Source organism: Pogonomyrmex barbatus, unplaced genomic scaffold, assembly GCF_055798465.1.
Source record: "Pogonomyrmex barbatus isolate J1 unplaced genomic scaffold, ASM5579846v1 scaffold23, whole genome shotgun sequence".
In the NCBI taxonomy this organism is placed as follows: Eukaryota; Metazoa; Arthropoda; class Insecta; order Hymenoptera; family Formicidae; genus Pogonomyrmex; species Pogonomyrmex barbatus.
In genome coordinates this window covers 403,255-420,535 of record NW_028297120.1, presented here as the reverse complement: position 1 = coordinate 420,535, position 17,281 = coordinate 403,255, and positions in this window count along the sequence as shown.

Below are 17,281 nucleotides of genomic sequence, written 5' to 3'. Positions count from 1 at the left end.
AATAACGCAAATGGAAAATCGTATGTCACAACGAAACGATAATTTATACGTTTTATTTCTTATCACTTTGATTCATTCTTCAAATACATAGATTGCGTTGTAGCGCATATATTTGCCTTCATCAATACTTCATACGAATCATTAAACGCGAGAGTTAATTAAACTAATGACCATTAAATGTTTGTACAACTCTGATAAACTCTATTATATATCATTCATTAGACAAATCTAACATTTATTTAAGAAATTAAAGTACTTTATTTAAAAAAAAATTATGATAAAATATATATTTGTGTAAATTAATATCTATTATTATTATTATTATTATTATTATTATTATTATTATTATTATTATTATTATTATTATTATTATTATTATTATTATTATTATACTCCTTCAATTTCGCGAACAGCAAAATGGTGTACAGGTATTAATAGCACAGGTATTATAAAATATATATAAAATATTGTACAGTAATTGTGAAATATACTTCTTGATATTAATATACCTTCTTCTTTTTATTTCATCCAATCCATCCATATATAAGTTCTATAAATTACAATTCGCATGTAGTGATTTATTTATACGCGCAAAGGACAGAGAGAGAGAGAGAGAGAGAGAGAGAGAGAGAGAGAGAGAGAGAGAGAGAGCGAGCGAGCAATTTTTTGTGAATAAAAACAAGAACGTTCCAGATGTGGATCTCTCAGCTTCGACCAATTAACTTTTCACAAGATATTTTACATTAACTTTGCTCGACGCCTTTCGCGCACGGTCGTAAATCATTACATTAAAGTTTAATAAATTTCGAGGATACGGCAGCAAAGGCGTTTCCCTTGCTCGTCAAACGTGCAGCGGTAATTAGAAGGATTCTCCGTAGTTAAGTAAGTACATCTCATGCATTTATGTGTTGTACTTCTCGTTGAGAAATTTAATACGAAGAAAATTTGTGCGTATGTGTGTGTGTGTGTGTGTGTGTGTGTGTGTGTGTGTGTGTGTGTGTGTGTGTGTGTAAGGCGCGCATCTAATCCCTCATCTTCTAATTTCACGTGTTACACGTTCATTTTCACGTGTAAAAAATTACTTCAACAAACTGTTCTTCGCACAGGAGAGACAAAGAAACGGTAAATAAACGAGAAAAGCGCCGACTTCTCTTTATCCAGTGCGACTTTTCACGAAATACAAGATGGAAAATACTTACTTCTGACTTTAACGTTCTGACTAACGTCGTTTTTACGCTCTGAATATATATCTTTATACATCTTGAAAATAATTCAAAAATTGATGTGGTAATATCATCTTCTGAATATGAATTAAAAAAATATACAAAAGTACTATAAAAGCTCTTCAGAGGTTATTATATTTTTTAATTCAATTATATATTATGTAATTATGTATCTTAAGTTGCTTTTTTACTCGTTAATACGTAATATGTAATAATACATATGATTTTCAATTATTAATTTTTACATGTTTACAAAGTATTTTATAAAAATAAAATTAAAACTAGTAGTAGTATTTAAAAACATGAGCTGAGAAAAGAATACTTGAAAGGCAAACTTTATACTGATTATTTAAGAATAATCAATTTTATCGTAAATTTTATTTCAATTAAATTATCATTTCTCACTACAAAAATCACAATTTGAAAACAAATTAAGGCAGATAAAAAAATCGAATTTCAATGAGTAAATAAAGAAATGATTCAATAAATAATTAATATTCTAGCAAGCGTTGGCGAAATGAAAAATAAAGTGCACGTTTCATTGGGAACACGCGCAGTATCGCTATTTTCTTTTTCTCTCACATCCAAATCTCTGCTTTTCAAATTGAAACAAAAAGATATCTATTAGATCAGATTAATGCGTTATCTTTTCAGCGACATCATACGTTACTTCATTAAAATAATTAGCATTAAAATAGTGAAATTGATCTCATTACTCGCAATTACTTATATAATTGCATGATATCGACAAAAGCAAATTAATTTACATAAGGTAAAATAATAAATTATATATATATATATATATATATATATATAACATGATTAATTTAATACTCGGTAATATAAAACTTGGTAATTCTATTTTAAATTTTAAATCCCATTTAAAAACGCTATTTGCCACAGGGAAATTTATTTTTAATTACAATATCGTCAAATTGCGATCGTTAATTCGAAATAATTGGGCTCTCTCGCAGCTTTATATAAAAAAAAAAAAAAAAAAAAAAAAAAACGATATAGCAATGGGTAGCATCATATAATATTCCCATAAAATCTCCACAGATCGTCAAAGCGCGTTCTAATTCCTATGCTTCCCGTGGAATGGATTGTCTGCAGTCAAACGTCTCGTCTAATCCAAAGGGAGAACGTCTGCCTCCGTAAATGGCCATCTATTCCCGTTTCTAACGGGATTTCACATCTTCGGGACGAATACCGGCGTGGCGTCATGCATAAGGACGTCCTGTATTGTCTCCCGCTCTACCGACCAACCCCTCGAAATTACACTCTCATACAACCCCCAGTTATTACTTAACTATGTCGCGACGGCTGGAATGGGACGTGAACGTCGGTGTACATCACAACTTAAGCCGAAATTCCGCCTCCGATCTGACACATATTTAATTTAATCGATATTCATCACGATATTCGCGTTCGAAATTGTTCGGCGTTCGGCGAAATTTACAGCAGTTTACATCAAGAGCGATCGATTTCGAGCATTAGTAAAATGTAATTTCCTCAACGTTCTATTTCGTCGTCGATAACAACAAATTGTTTTTACCCAGTTTTATTCGGTTTCTTCTTCGACCGAAACGTAATAAAAAAAAAAGGAAAAAAAAAAGAAAAAAGATAAATAAATAAATAAAAATTAAAAAAATTCTTCTTGTTCTATATAATTCATGTACATAAATTATTTTATTTAATATTAAAATCAGCGCGTATGAAATTGATATATAAAGCTGCGACAGTCATCTAATTTCCTCGCATCTCGAGCAAAAAAAAATAAAACGGTAATAAAATAATGAAACAATAATACGAACACAAAATCATTTTTTATAACGCTAATATAAGTTAACATCTGCTTTTTGTTACATTCGAGATTTATTTGTTTCTTCGTGTGTATGACCGAGGGGAGGGGGGGGGGAGGAAGGGGGGAGGGAGGGATCGCGGCGATATGCAAAGGAAATAGAAACGTTTGCGTTATAGACCGCGCAATATTCTTAAACGATATGAAGAGAAGTGAGGGAACAATATTAGAACTATTCTCTTCCACGTTTGTTTCGATAATATGAGATCCAAGGGAGTGAGTGAGCCTCCTCCTCATTGCCGGAAGATATGATAATATCCGTGTCACGAGGGAAATCGCGGAAAACCAGTATCACGATCGTGCGGCGAATTGAATGAGAGGAAAGTGAGATGGTCGATTCCTTTTCTTATGCATGCATAAGCGTATCGATCGCGATTCATTACATCATTCGTTACATCAGTTCCCGCAATGTAAACTGCGAAAGTATTATTTCTCTAACAGTTTTATATGAGTCTTGCTGATGATTAGCTGTATGGTGCGAATTATTTGAGGTATCTTTCGGTAATATAGAATTCGTGATGTAAACATATGTAATATAAAGACATAAAGTTTATATTATTAGTACGTAGTAATGAGAATATTTTCTTTGCTATTACGAAATGTCTTTGTATTCCTAGTCTGTGTATTTCTTGTCGAATGAAAAAAAAAAAATTCTCCGTCACGATGGAGACCATAATGGAACGGAAATAAAATGAAAAGATATTATAAAGAGAGAGAAAAGATATTCGTAATAAAAAAAGATTTATTTCGCGGCTTTGATTGAGTCTTCCAACGAATGCATATAAGATCTCCTGATATCTTCTTGCAAAATAACGGAATGGGTTTTCTCTATTCAGGAATTGTTGCGGTTGCAATTATATTTTAATTTTATTTTAATTCTATTTTTGTACACCGATCGATATACACGTGAGATATTGAGCCTTATTATGCAATTACATTATATTTAATGTCAAAGAAGCACATGTTCAGTAACAGATTCATCGTCGCGCTAATTAATTAATTAATTAATTTTCTCTTCCGATGAATATTGGATAAATGTCAAGGAAAACGTATATTTTTTTTTTTTACTTACTGTTTATCTATTCATTCGGTGTACTTTTATTGCTTAATTATTTATCTGCGCCTCAATCAACTCTCTCATTTTGGTCTTTCTTTTTAAATAAAAATCACTTGATACTTCTTAATATGTAAAAAAAAATTTAATCGAACCAATTCGATTATAGCTGCTACCGCATAATAATTTACCGCGAAATCCTATTTGTTTGAAGACTTTTAATCATGTAACGAGATTTGCTCCGCAAGCTCGGAAGTATGAAAATGATGCAACTACATCCAAACGAACGTCCATTCACTGAGCTGCATCCGCAATTAGATTCGTTTTAGTGATATTCAGTCTTAATGCGCAATCTTTGGATTGTTTACCGATACCGTAGAATACATTACATTGATATAGTAAAATTTGGCATAAATAAAAAAAAAAATTACGTAATTACATAAAAATTATGATATAAAAATTACAAAAAAATTATATTTATATTAAAATTTAATATTATAATTTAAATTATATTTATATTATAATTTCGATTAAATGTTATTAAAACATTGCTTTGCTTTCATGTATATATATATATATATATATATATATATATATATATTTTTTTTTTTTCTATTACAATGAGAAAAACGTCTGGTATTATTTGTTTCGCGAAACGATTTGATTTCTTTCGAATTTTCCATCACTACTGTCAGTGGTTCGTCAGAAAAATACGTCAGAAAATTCCTTGGAAGTGATATTTGTTCTGCGACAACCGGACAAATCTGAAGCTTTGCGCGACCAGCTTGGTCAATCGGCTAAGAAGCAAGAAATGTCAACTCGCGCTAATTAGGGTCGAGACTTGATCCTTCCTAACGATAATTATTGTGTGAAATCCCCTTTACCGGCGGATTCTGCGCACGTAGAAGCCGGTAACACGAGCATACGAGTGACCATCGCGACTTTTATTAATCGAGAGATACGAGCGACACAGAGATATCACGGGACGTTATTAACAAACGCGATCTGCAATATCAAACAATCGTCAACGTAATGACAACGCATGTAGCTGCTCAATACGATTTCGACACCTGCGAATATTCTCGTTCGAGAGCCAATGATAATGCAAACAACATAATTAATAATTAATCTGATTAATTATCAGGTAGTCGATAGATATTTGAACCATAATAAAGGTTTTCAATCCTCTTAAAATAAATATGTGCATGTGAATATTTAAAATTGCATTCCATTTTATTGTCTCCCGTTTTCAACATCAATCTTCTAAAAAAAAAAAAAAAAAAAAAAGAAAGAAAAAAAATCTTGCCAAATATTAAAAAGATAAAAGTCCACAGTGCTGACAAACAATTTATAAAAATTCCTTTTTTTATTAAACTATCTTCACACACTTCAATGGCGCGATAGTATGGGGGTACGTGTGTTTAAGCTTTAAAATAACAAGTGCGTCAGGAAAACACTTAGCCAAAGTTTTCCATATGGCAACCAAAAACTTTAAGCACTCTCAAGTACTTAAAATCAAATCGTTTTACAAAAGAATATATGTAGCAATATTAATCGAAATTATCAACTATCCAGCTTGCACAATAATTGCTTACTTTTACAATTAATACAAATATTAATATATCATATACTCGTTGAACATTAAAAATATTCATTAAAAATTTGTAAAAAAGACATGGTAACAATGATAAATTATAAATGCAAATGTTTTGTATTAAAAGATTCAGAAATTTTAATGTAAAAGCAAAAACGACATGTAATTGCCGCAATAGTAATAATGTTATTTTCATTCGGGACGACGATAACAAAAAGCTTATTAAATATGAACATTTATTTAAATAATATACGCGATATTTAAATATATATAGCAAAATGGTAAAATTACAACATTTATAGAATTTACTGGCATCGCTAAATCAAATTAAGTTACTATTGAGTCACTTAAACGTTACTTGTGATTACGTTTGTTATCCTGACGTTATTGTTTTCCTTGCATTACTTTTTATATCGCGACCGATTGTTGACCGTTGTGAGTAAAATCGGTTGGACGATTGGTCCATTAAAATGCAAAGCGAGGATCAAAGCATTAGGAATTATATCAGACAGATGGGCTGCCTGGAACTAGCGGAAATATTGCATTGTGAATCGAAATCGAATGCGAGAAGTGACATTTACGTTTTCTCCTCCGAGAGATCGAACGTTACACAGATGATACTACAATCTCGAATAAAAATGAATGCATTTCTAAACACGTTACTTTCTATATCATTACTATTTTTACGAGAAATACGAAAACTTAGCTCTTTATTGTAGGATCACAAAATCTTTCAAGAAAAATCTTTCGCTGTTTATCTTTGCTCGTTCGCGGAAATGTGAACGATATTATTCTATATTTTTTTATGTGTAAATATAAAATATTTAAACCTTCTCCATGTGTAAATATAACATATAGCTTACACACAGTTTCAAAATTACACAGTCTCAAATACCTACGCTCTTCCGGGAGCTCTTAATTTAATTTACGTAACGTCAATAAATAATTCCACAATTTGTTTTCGTAACTCCGCAATTTTGTTCGAATTTTGCGTTGTTCATTCGCGTACATTCGAAAAGCGACCCGAGGAGAAACGGGTCGCGACGTATACGCGTAAGCACCGTTTTTCCGCACAGTTCACGACGTCCCCCCGGGAGGCTGTGCGCCGTACCCGACGTTCACACGCACACGCACACGCACACGCGCGCGCGCACACGCACGTGCACCTTGCGCTTGCAGCATACGCGCTAGGATGGAATGACAGGAAGTGGAAGGATATTAGCCTGGATGTCACTCTGCGTAATAGGAGGAGACGGGTGACCCCTTCCCGCCACTTGCACCCCCGTATATGTCCCGGGGGAAAGGTACGAGATACCTCGATACACCCTGCTAGGGTATGGTATTCGTTCCGACGATAGAACCCCACCGCGTTATTGACTACTCCTGACACACGGCGGGGGTCTGTTTTCCTCCACACACGGCGAGATAATGGAGATTTGAACATCAAAGAGGATGTACGTAGTATGCGACGAATGCTGACGATGAAACTTTCGCGAAAAAAAAAAAAAAAAAAAAAGGGAGAGATGGAATTCCCGTTATGTTCGAGAATAACTGTACTTTAGATTCTTCAAATCTTTAGATTTAATCCTACGTTTAAAATTTATTTTAGTAACTTGAATTAAATACAATCGGTCCTTTTCGCGATTATTTTCTTTTTATTTTTTTTTTTTTTTTTTTTTTATAGGTGATTAAAATTAGATTCTAGATGCGACAAAGAGCGACAAAGGCATATCTAATAACTCAACGCACGGCTCGATTTTTTTACAATTACAATAAAATGAAATAAAAAATTACGGAAAATAATATATCACGTGCTAAATATATTTTATACTTATTAAAATAATCTTAATTTGTATGTGTCATTTATTAAAAAATTATAAATGATCTTTTTTATTAGTAATATAATTATTATATTTTGGATATTGTATGTATAGCTAAAATTTTCAATTATCGTTGTTTCTCGAAATTGCGGTGAGTGAATTTCATTAAGCGGTACAAGAATTGCGGTATGCCTCTGAAGTTTGATTGAATGCTTATCTCAACATTTCCTATATATGTATACTCAGAACGACGTTGGATGATGCCGTGGAAGGAATAAGAAAGTCAAGTTGCGAAGGAAACTTCTTTCCTGGAAAAACACTTCTATGGCAAAAAGAGAGTCAAGAGAGTCATGAGTATCGAGTTTTCGCGTTTGCTTTATTGCCGTTTAAACTTCTTTTCACTTCGCTTTGTTTGACTTTGTTGCCTCATCTCTTCCCCGTAAAGTGGAATAATCTCTCACACCATTCCCAATGCTGTTCCTCAATTTTGTTCCCTTAAAGAATTCCCCAGTTACGCATCGCTTAGATCAATAGAAAAAAAAAGAGAGAGAGAGAGAGAGAAAAGTTCTCTGGATGCGACACAAGTCTTTATCTTCTCGAATAAAAAGCATTGCTTTTTGGAATACAATTTACGAATGACGAATATCTGCGAAATCGAAATAAATGGCAGAATTGCAAAAAAAAATGTAATATCATTTCATTGATGAATTTTAAAAAACTAAAAAAAAAGAAACAAAGTTCTATAAACTGCGTAAAGTTGAAACCATAAACAAAACACATATAACGATTTGTCATCAGTAAAATTAAAATGACTTATTATAATTATTTAAAATTTAAATAATTATTGTAAGCAGATAAAAAATTGTAAGGTTTATCTAATTAATTTTAATAAAATAATTCGTACTTTTTTATTTTGTAAATAATTAACACACTTGGCGCAAGACACCACTACTCTCTCTGTCTCTCTCTCTCTCTCTCTCTCTCTCTCTCTCTCTCTCTCTCTCTCTCTCTCTCTCTCGATATCGAAAGAAGAGACAACTTCCAATTTTAAATTCGCGAAAACCATCTCGAGATCGCGCTAATTGATATGAACCTTGATTTTCATTTTGCGGAGATACCGACACACACGCGGCAAAATCCGACCGCGAATTTGCAAAGGTAATACAAAGCTGCGTCGAGCCGCAATGATGATGAAGCCGATGAGCTGCAGTTTCACGGCGCGATGCGGTGAAACAAGTACCGAGTTATCAATGAGAAACGCAAGTGCGACAAGTGCCGGCGGCGTGTTACCGACTATATTACAACGTATGCATATGCGTGCATAAATAACATTGAACCGGATCGGCGTCCGGTCAAATTACGTGCTTACATTGGTCGCGAATCGCCGGCCGATTGCTTCGCCGAGCGTGAAAATCGGTTTTGGCCACTCGGGGGACCATGGCAAAATGGTTTCCCCGTGACCATTTCCTGCTCGGATGAAGGCAGCGCGAATGCTCGTAGACATTCGAAAGTTACTCGAGCGAATATCGTCCGAACTACGCCTCAGGGGCCGCGGCGATATAAACAGAAATTTGCGCGCTATCGCATACCCCCAAGTTTTTACATCTTTTTAGAAAAAAAAAAAAAAAAAAAAAAGAAGAAAAAAAGTGGAACCCACATCTCGATGATTTCCGTTTTTTATTACTTTTCGTATCACGTTTCTTCCCTTTGACAATTACATAGAACGGACGAATGGCGCGCTTTGATTGACACTTTCGACATTTCATACGAGATACACGCACAGTACGGAAAATATTATTAAATCGATCAACTTCTTCGCAATTGGAAGTCCGCTCGAGATTTGTAACAAAAAAAAAAAAAGAAAGAAAGAAAAGAAATACAAAAGTAAATTTTCCTCAATTACATTGTATCTTCTACGTTCCAATTATTATCTTCAAACGCGAAAGATTTATCGCTTTTTGCTCTGTGTTGACTCTATATTGAAAAATCTGTCAATTCATCGCGCACTTGAATCGTCCGCGGTTCGACAGATATTCTCGATATTCGAATGTTACAAAGTTCGTTACAAAATTTGAGGGCTCGATAATGCCAGAGCTCCTAATGTTCCCTCTCCCCTTCTCCCCCCCCCCCTCCCCCGGATCTGTTATAAGAACACTTGAGAAATATTCGAATCGACTCAACATACGTGCCGTTCCGACATACAATTTCATTATCATAGACGGCCGTTTGCGAGGAAAAGAGAAAAAAAGAAAAAAAAAACGCGACACCCCCGGACTCGCGTGACTCGCCGGCGATGGGCTTTACGATGGATTTCACGGGACAGGATGGTGTTTCGATGATCGATCGATAGCTCAAGGACCATGCACGCGCACAAAGCACGCGGCGGTTCAGCGTCGGCTTGTTAACGCTGGTTTAACGCCGTGCGACCGCGTATGCACGCACGCGTGTGCACGCACGCGTGTCTCCGCAATCGTACGCATCGCGGTGCGCGTCCGCGTTTACTCGTGTCTCCCTTCCCTCCCCCCTCCCCCCCTCTCGTCGTGTGTGTACGCGCGCGATATTTGCCATAGGAAACCACACAATGGTCCGTCACATCGCGGCTCGCCCATAGTCCACCTATGTCGCATATGTATGTATCTATGCTCTTCCCCTCGTTCCCTGCCCCCTCCCCCTCTCCCCCCCCCTCGTCGTGCACCGTGCGTCGATGAAACCGATGCACCAATCTACCCGGCTTCAAGTGTCGATACGTTCGAACACAAAAGCCTTCCTCTTCCTCCCCGTCGCTCGTCACCGGTGGCTCGGTGGGATATCAGGAAATTAATCGGCGCTTTGTTCACATTTTAGATATTACGTTCGCCGAACGGAACGAAACAACGCCGATCCAACATTTCGCATTCGGTATCCTGACGCTGCATCCACGCTCGAATTTTCTAATCTCGCACGTTGTATTTCGTGCTGCGCCTCGTGTAACAATTTCCCGTTTGATTTAGAGCGGTTTGAAATTTCGCGGTCGTTAAAATTTCTTATCGTTAAAAATCAATAGGGTTTTCTGTGTGTAGCAAATATTTATTTAAAACAAGTAATAATACAGATACAAGGTAAGTGTTTTTTAAGTTTTAAAGTCGAGAGTTTTGCTCGCAACATTGTTAATGAATATCAAAATTAAATTATATTTAATCGTGTCAAGTTACATAAAAGATTTAGTAAACTAATCTAATTAACCTATGTCGATCGTCTGCATCGTCTTGTGAATCGTCAACAATTTGAAATGCAACAATTGAATTTTAAAGTCGACCATTAAAATTCCGTAATAAGATAAATTAATTAATTGTTCAAATATATATATATATATATATATAGTAAAGTTAAAATAGACATTCAAAAGATGTAAACGAAAGCCAGATAACGATCTCCGTAACAAGACGATTTAAAATTCAGGACATCGACGAGATTAATTGTTTTTAAAATTAAATTCTGTATAATTTGATATCTATGAATGTATTTATGTATTAGTAAGGGATTTAAGAGTCAAAACGTTTACTCTTTACTCACGTTATTTATTTAAATAAATATTTTATTCTGCACATGTGTACCTAATATTTTATTGACACTTTATTTTTAAATTATCGACTTATATCCTCAATCTTACAATACAATATTATTGAAAAAAAGTTTCTTATGTATTTATATAAAAAAAAAAAATCCAGATGGAAGCTGAAAAGAGAGAGGGAGAGAAAGATAATAACTTAATTCGTTTTAATAACCGAATTGCGTCAACAGCGAATGAAGTAAAACCATCTCTCGTACATTTTCATTCGCAAGTCCGCTTACAGAAGTTCACAGAAGTGTCGCCTCGTCGAGCGAGTGAAACGGAGGGAAACACGAATGGAAAACGCGATAAGCTGTAAAAACCGTTATAGATAATAGAGTAATATTCCTTCCGCTCTCCTGAGGTTTAAAGGAGGGGAGGGGGAATAAAGCGAACACCAATCCGTTTTTATCCCCAAATCCGCGCGAGCTACGGAACGGCTTCATACGGATGTACTCGCGGTAGAGTACTCGGCCGAGTACTTTGCAGTTCTATGCGGATTTTAGAAGGTTAGTATATTATTATCTATGCAGTATTGTTAAGCCGTCGCGCTTGATTCTGAATTATAGCAGATGAAATGACTCATCATCGGTGGGCGCTTGCCTATAGTATAGAAGTGAAAATTAGATGCCATCATCGCCGACAAACGAGAAATTATTGTTTCAAATAATGCTTTAATTGGTGCTATTAAATGGTGCGCATTCGCCTCCCGCACCGGTCTCCTCTTCTCCTTGGGTTTTATTCTATTCCGGGAATGAAGATTAATTACAAACTCTCTTTATCGTTCTAGGCTTGCAGACATTGACATTTATCTATGTACGCGAGTCGCTTAATATTCCGCGTATATTTAATAAGCATAAGTTTGATATGGATGTACTTCTCAATACATTTCTTTATAAATGTGATTTCCATCCATTCATAAAAAGACCAAGACTTTAATTGTTGACACTTTTCCGCGATGTTGATTAGTTCTTTTGCTTTAATCACTTCATTTCGCGAGCATAACTGTTAAACATTGATATTAGTAATTGTATTAAGTTTTAATGGCGAGATTATATAGTATGAGAAATATAAACATTGTATATAAAAATATATAATGTTAAAAAAAAAATATATATATATACACATATCTTTTATGTCATATAATATTTTCATCTGATTCATGATAAGTTTTAAACAATAATTCTGTACTATAAATAATACTCATATTATTCGTCCGTATTATTTCAAACTTATCATGAATCAGATGAAAATATTATATGACATAAAAGATTCAGAATGAACAACGCGAGATCCGAGCGAGGTAATAAATTTCTCGCATAATCAGCATGTCAACATTACACAATATACAATTTTACACAAATTATTTTACACCAATATAAGCTCTAAATACAGATATGCAGATATTGTATACGCATCTGCATATAATTTATCAAATACAATAATATAAGCGATAATAAATTTAATCAACAATGTAAATGAGAAAATCTAATATGTTAACAATATTTATATTAAAGATCAGGATTTAAATTAAAAATAAATTTTCAAAGTTTTAATATAGAATAAATATATTTTAAATTAAAATAAATTAATAATTTATGATTATATTTCATAATGAAACATTTATTGAATTTCACGTCGTATTTTACTTTATTATGTCATATTTAACTTATATAAAGCTAAGTTAATAATTAATATAGATAGGTTAAACATTATTAGAATCAAATCGTATATTTGTTATGTAACTGATTATTACTTTTTGCTATTTGTCCACTTATGTTTATAATATACATTATTAAAGAGTTTCTAAATATATATATATATATTTATATATATATATATATATATATATATATATCATGTGCCGAATTAGATATTTAATCCTGGTAAAATTTAGGAAGAAGAGAGATACCTAAATAAAAATCATAAAAAATGTATATTCTTATTATACATAAATATGTATAATAAGGTAAATATAAAATATAAACATTTTTTTATAATCTTTGTTTTTCTTTTTATTAAGACAGATATATCATAAAAAAATTTGAATGAAAACTTAAATACTATAATAATATAATAATAATAATAATAATATAATAAAAATTTTTACGCGGTTTTGTGCCATTTCTATTATTGTTAAATATTTATTTACAAAAATCGAAAATTAAATGAATTTAATAAACTCCATATTATATTTCCAAAGAAAATTTAATAAATTCAATATTATTATTTTTATTGTCTATATTATTTTATATATTATATATGTATATCTTTAATTTTTTAAAACATTTAAAACATTTATTTTATTTATACTTCTTTGCGAAATTATTTCATAACTTTTAAATAACAGATACTAATAGGCATTTTAATTGCAATACGAAAGATAATATAAAATAATGAAACATAAACACAATGAGCTCTATTTCATGAACTCTATGTATATGAACTCTCTGTGCATTTATATTTCAACATAATAAATCATCAATAGATATCAAATGAGAATGATCATAAGATCATATGATCATATGATCATAAGAAACTAGGATTAAATATAAATCAGGATTAAATATAAACTCCAAACTGTTTAAGCCTATCCATTTTAGGCCAACGAATCTGTGAACATATATCCAACTGTAATACTTTCATAAATATAAATATATAAAAATAATCTAAGACAAATTTCACAGATTTGTAATCCCAATTTGTTTAAAAAAAATTCGTCACTCACCGACCCGATGCGCAACAGCGGAGTAAATCTGCCACGTAGCTACGATGATTCTGTAACATAGAAAGGGAACATTCAAATTAGCGACGCTCCAAATGATAGATATTTTAAAAAGTAGATTTTACGCATATCGAATCTACATATTTGTTTTTCAATTAGATATTATTTTATTAAAATAATAAAATAATTTTTTTAAAAATTTTCTATAGAAATAAAGGCGTATAAAATTTTAAACGGTTTTCCTTTCCCGAACAATAAATTTTAAAATAACGAAATTTAATAATTCAAATAAATGTGAAACTGATTAATTTTATGTTGAGAAAAAATATATTTACCGCAAGGTTGCTCCGCCGATGCCCGATGCCTCTTCTAGGCCTCCTCCTCCTCTCAGGATGTTAGATCATCAGGTTTCCTCGTAGCACAAGACACTCGCGAAAAACACTCGCGAATTATTACAATCGCGCCCGGACTAATTTTAAATAAGTCTTTACGTGATACTTTACGGCACTCAGCTGCCCATGTGAACATATCAAGCTCCGTCAGCATCCGAGTCGGTGAGCTTTTCGAAACACACGGTAGCTCTTCAAGCAAGGGCTAAGACCGAAAGAAAGTGAATCGACTAAGTTAAATCCGACGTCTCTTGTTTCTTAAAAATCACGTCTAAAATTGACTCGACCATTACATAGTCAACGGTTCAGGTCAAATCACCGAGGCCGTGACCATACACGTGATCTCGCACCCGGGCTATCGAGAAGGCTGATGTGACGAGAAAAAAGGTACTTATCGTCGATGCCTAACAATCTAGACACTCGGGCAACTGGGATCCAACCTCTCGGTACACGCAAAAAACCGTTCCGAACTAAGCTCTGGTCAAGTCAAATTAAACGCGATTTGTTAGGATTTATTAAGTAAGAGGAAAAAAAAGTAAAAAAAAAAAAAACGATGGTGATTAGATGATTGTGTGAATCAGTGCAAGAACCGCACGCGCCACATAGGAATCCTTTTACGACTCGTGGCAATGCTTTATCGAAAAGAAGAAATCAAGAGAAGAAGCGACGAAAACAAGTCACCCGATTGAAATCTTGTCGCACGAGCTTTCACAGGACGAAGAGAAAGTCTTTAGTCCGATTACTTATGGCACTCCCGAAATAAACGCGCGACGCGACGCGACGAATTGGTTGCAGTTCACGTTTATTTCACTTAATCGGCGGCAAGAAAAATGACGATCGGTTAAAAGCCGACCGATTAATGCGTAAAACGCCACAGAAGCTATTGAACGACTCATGGCTATACTGTGTTAGTACATTAATGTGTGAAACGCATTTGCCACATAAGAGCCATTTCACGACTCGTGGCTGTGCTGTGTTAATATATTATTAATAACAGTAATATTAACCTAACGTTTAATATTAATGTTATTAATAACGGTGCAATGGGTACTGTTAGCTTCTTCGTCTTTGGAATTCCGTTGGAGGATCCAACAGAATCCCTCGGAATACTGAGCCCCTCTGCCACGTCAAGGCCGTACCCTTGGGGAGGGGTTAACGTTTAAAAGTTATCAATTTCAGAGAAATAATTCACGTGTAACATGTACCTATCTTGTTATAGAGTCGTCGTTTCGACACGCTCACGTTAATCACGCTAATCATCGTTAATCATGTCATCAGTTAATAAACATTTATTACATACGATACTATTATTTCATTAAGATATAACGATGTTTAGTATTATTTATTATTTACCGTTAAATTTACCGTTATATTTATTTACCGTTTAAAGAAGTGTGAAAAAAATTTGGCGCAACGCGTACTGCGACCTGTCTATACGAATGCCGGTGAGTGAATGGTAAGCACGTGACCATTTCGTAAACACCACACAATGGAGCGCACTGCGCGGCGCGTAACATAAACATTTCTCAAGGCTGCGCGCCATCAACGGTCTGACTACGACAAAATATTCAACAATATTACAAATAATATTTAACTTACGCTACAACATTTTTTAATAATTCAATATTAAATAATGTACACACACACACACATATATATATATATATATATATATATATATATATATAGAGTTACCATATTTCGATATGCTTACGAAATACCGATCTAGCTACAGTTCGTTCCCTTGCACTTAAATATCCCTGGAATATCGATTAAAAATCGACGATTAATGCGTAAAACGTGGCATTCGTCACGGGACAACTCATAGTTATGCTATGTTAATGCTAATGATTAACATTAATTTATTACCTAATATTGATATTAATGTTATTAATAACGATGCAATGGGTACCGTTAGTTTCTTCGTCTTTGGAAACCCCACGGAATACTCTAGCTTTTCCGCTACGTCAAGGCCGTACCTATCGGAGGAGTTACATATTATTTACAAAAAAAGTCATAAATTTCAAACAAAGGAAACAAGTCGCGCGACATGTGTGCTTTCTTAAAAAAAATTAAGTCGTCTCGATACGCTTAATCAATCGTTCGTCAATTAATCGTTAATAAGCACTCTTTACTCTTATATATTTATAATACAGCAACGTTTGACGTCATTTAACAATAAAAAAAAATGCGAAGAAACGCGGAGCAACGCGCACCCCTATCCGCCCGTACGAACGCCGATTAAAGAATGGTAGCGCGAACGCTCGTAAACACGCCACGCGTGTTTACATTCACGGCGCGCGCAGCCGCGACGCGTAAACAATTGTCAAGGCTACGACAGCAACAATGTGTGTAGGACAAAATATTCAACAGTACGAATAATATCTGACTGACACGAGACGTTATAATGTCTGTGGATGACGCCACATGAAATGCCGTAACAGTTATATTTTACCTTTTTTTATTCTGAATAATCTATTATATCGTACATTTACCGTTTTGTTTAATAGACTCATTCGACTTATCAAAGAGAAGATACATATGTAGATATCTTTTATATATATATATTTTTTCTTTTCATGTAGATATATGTAAATATATTTTACATATAAACGATTGTTACAATGAGTAAACTAGCTGTCACTGTATGAATGTATGTATTAAAATATTGTGCAAATTACAATAAAAAAATCCGTAAGAACATAAAAGTATACTCAATATTAAAGATATTTGAATTAGACCATTATTATAAAAATAATCATCCGTAATTATCGTGGATCTATTGTTATGTGTATATCGTTTCTATTATAATAGAATAAATTATACTAAACACTTTCAACAATATTTGTCGATATGCTTGCAAATTTTTATATTCCGCACAAAATTTAATTAACATGCTGTAAATATATTAAATATATTTAATATTATATTAGATTTTATTTACAAAAAGGCCATGAAAGATTTTCATTGTTGACGCTTTTCCGCGATGTTGATTCTTCTTTCACTTTGCTCATTTCGCGTTACGA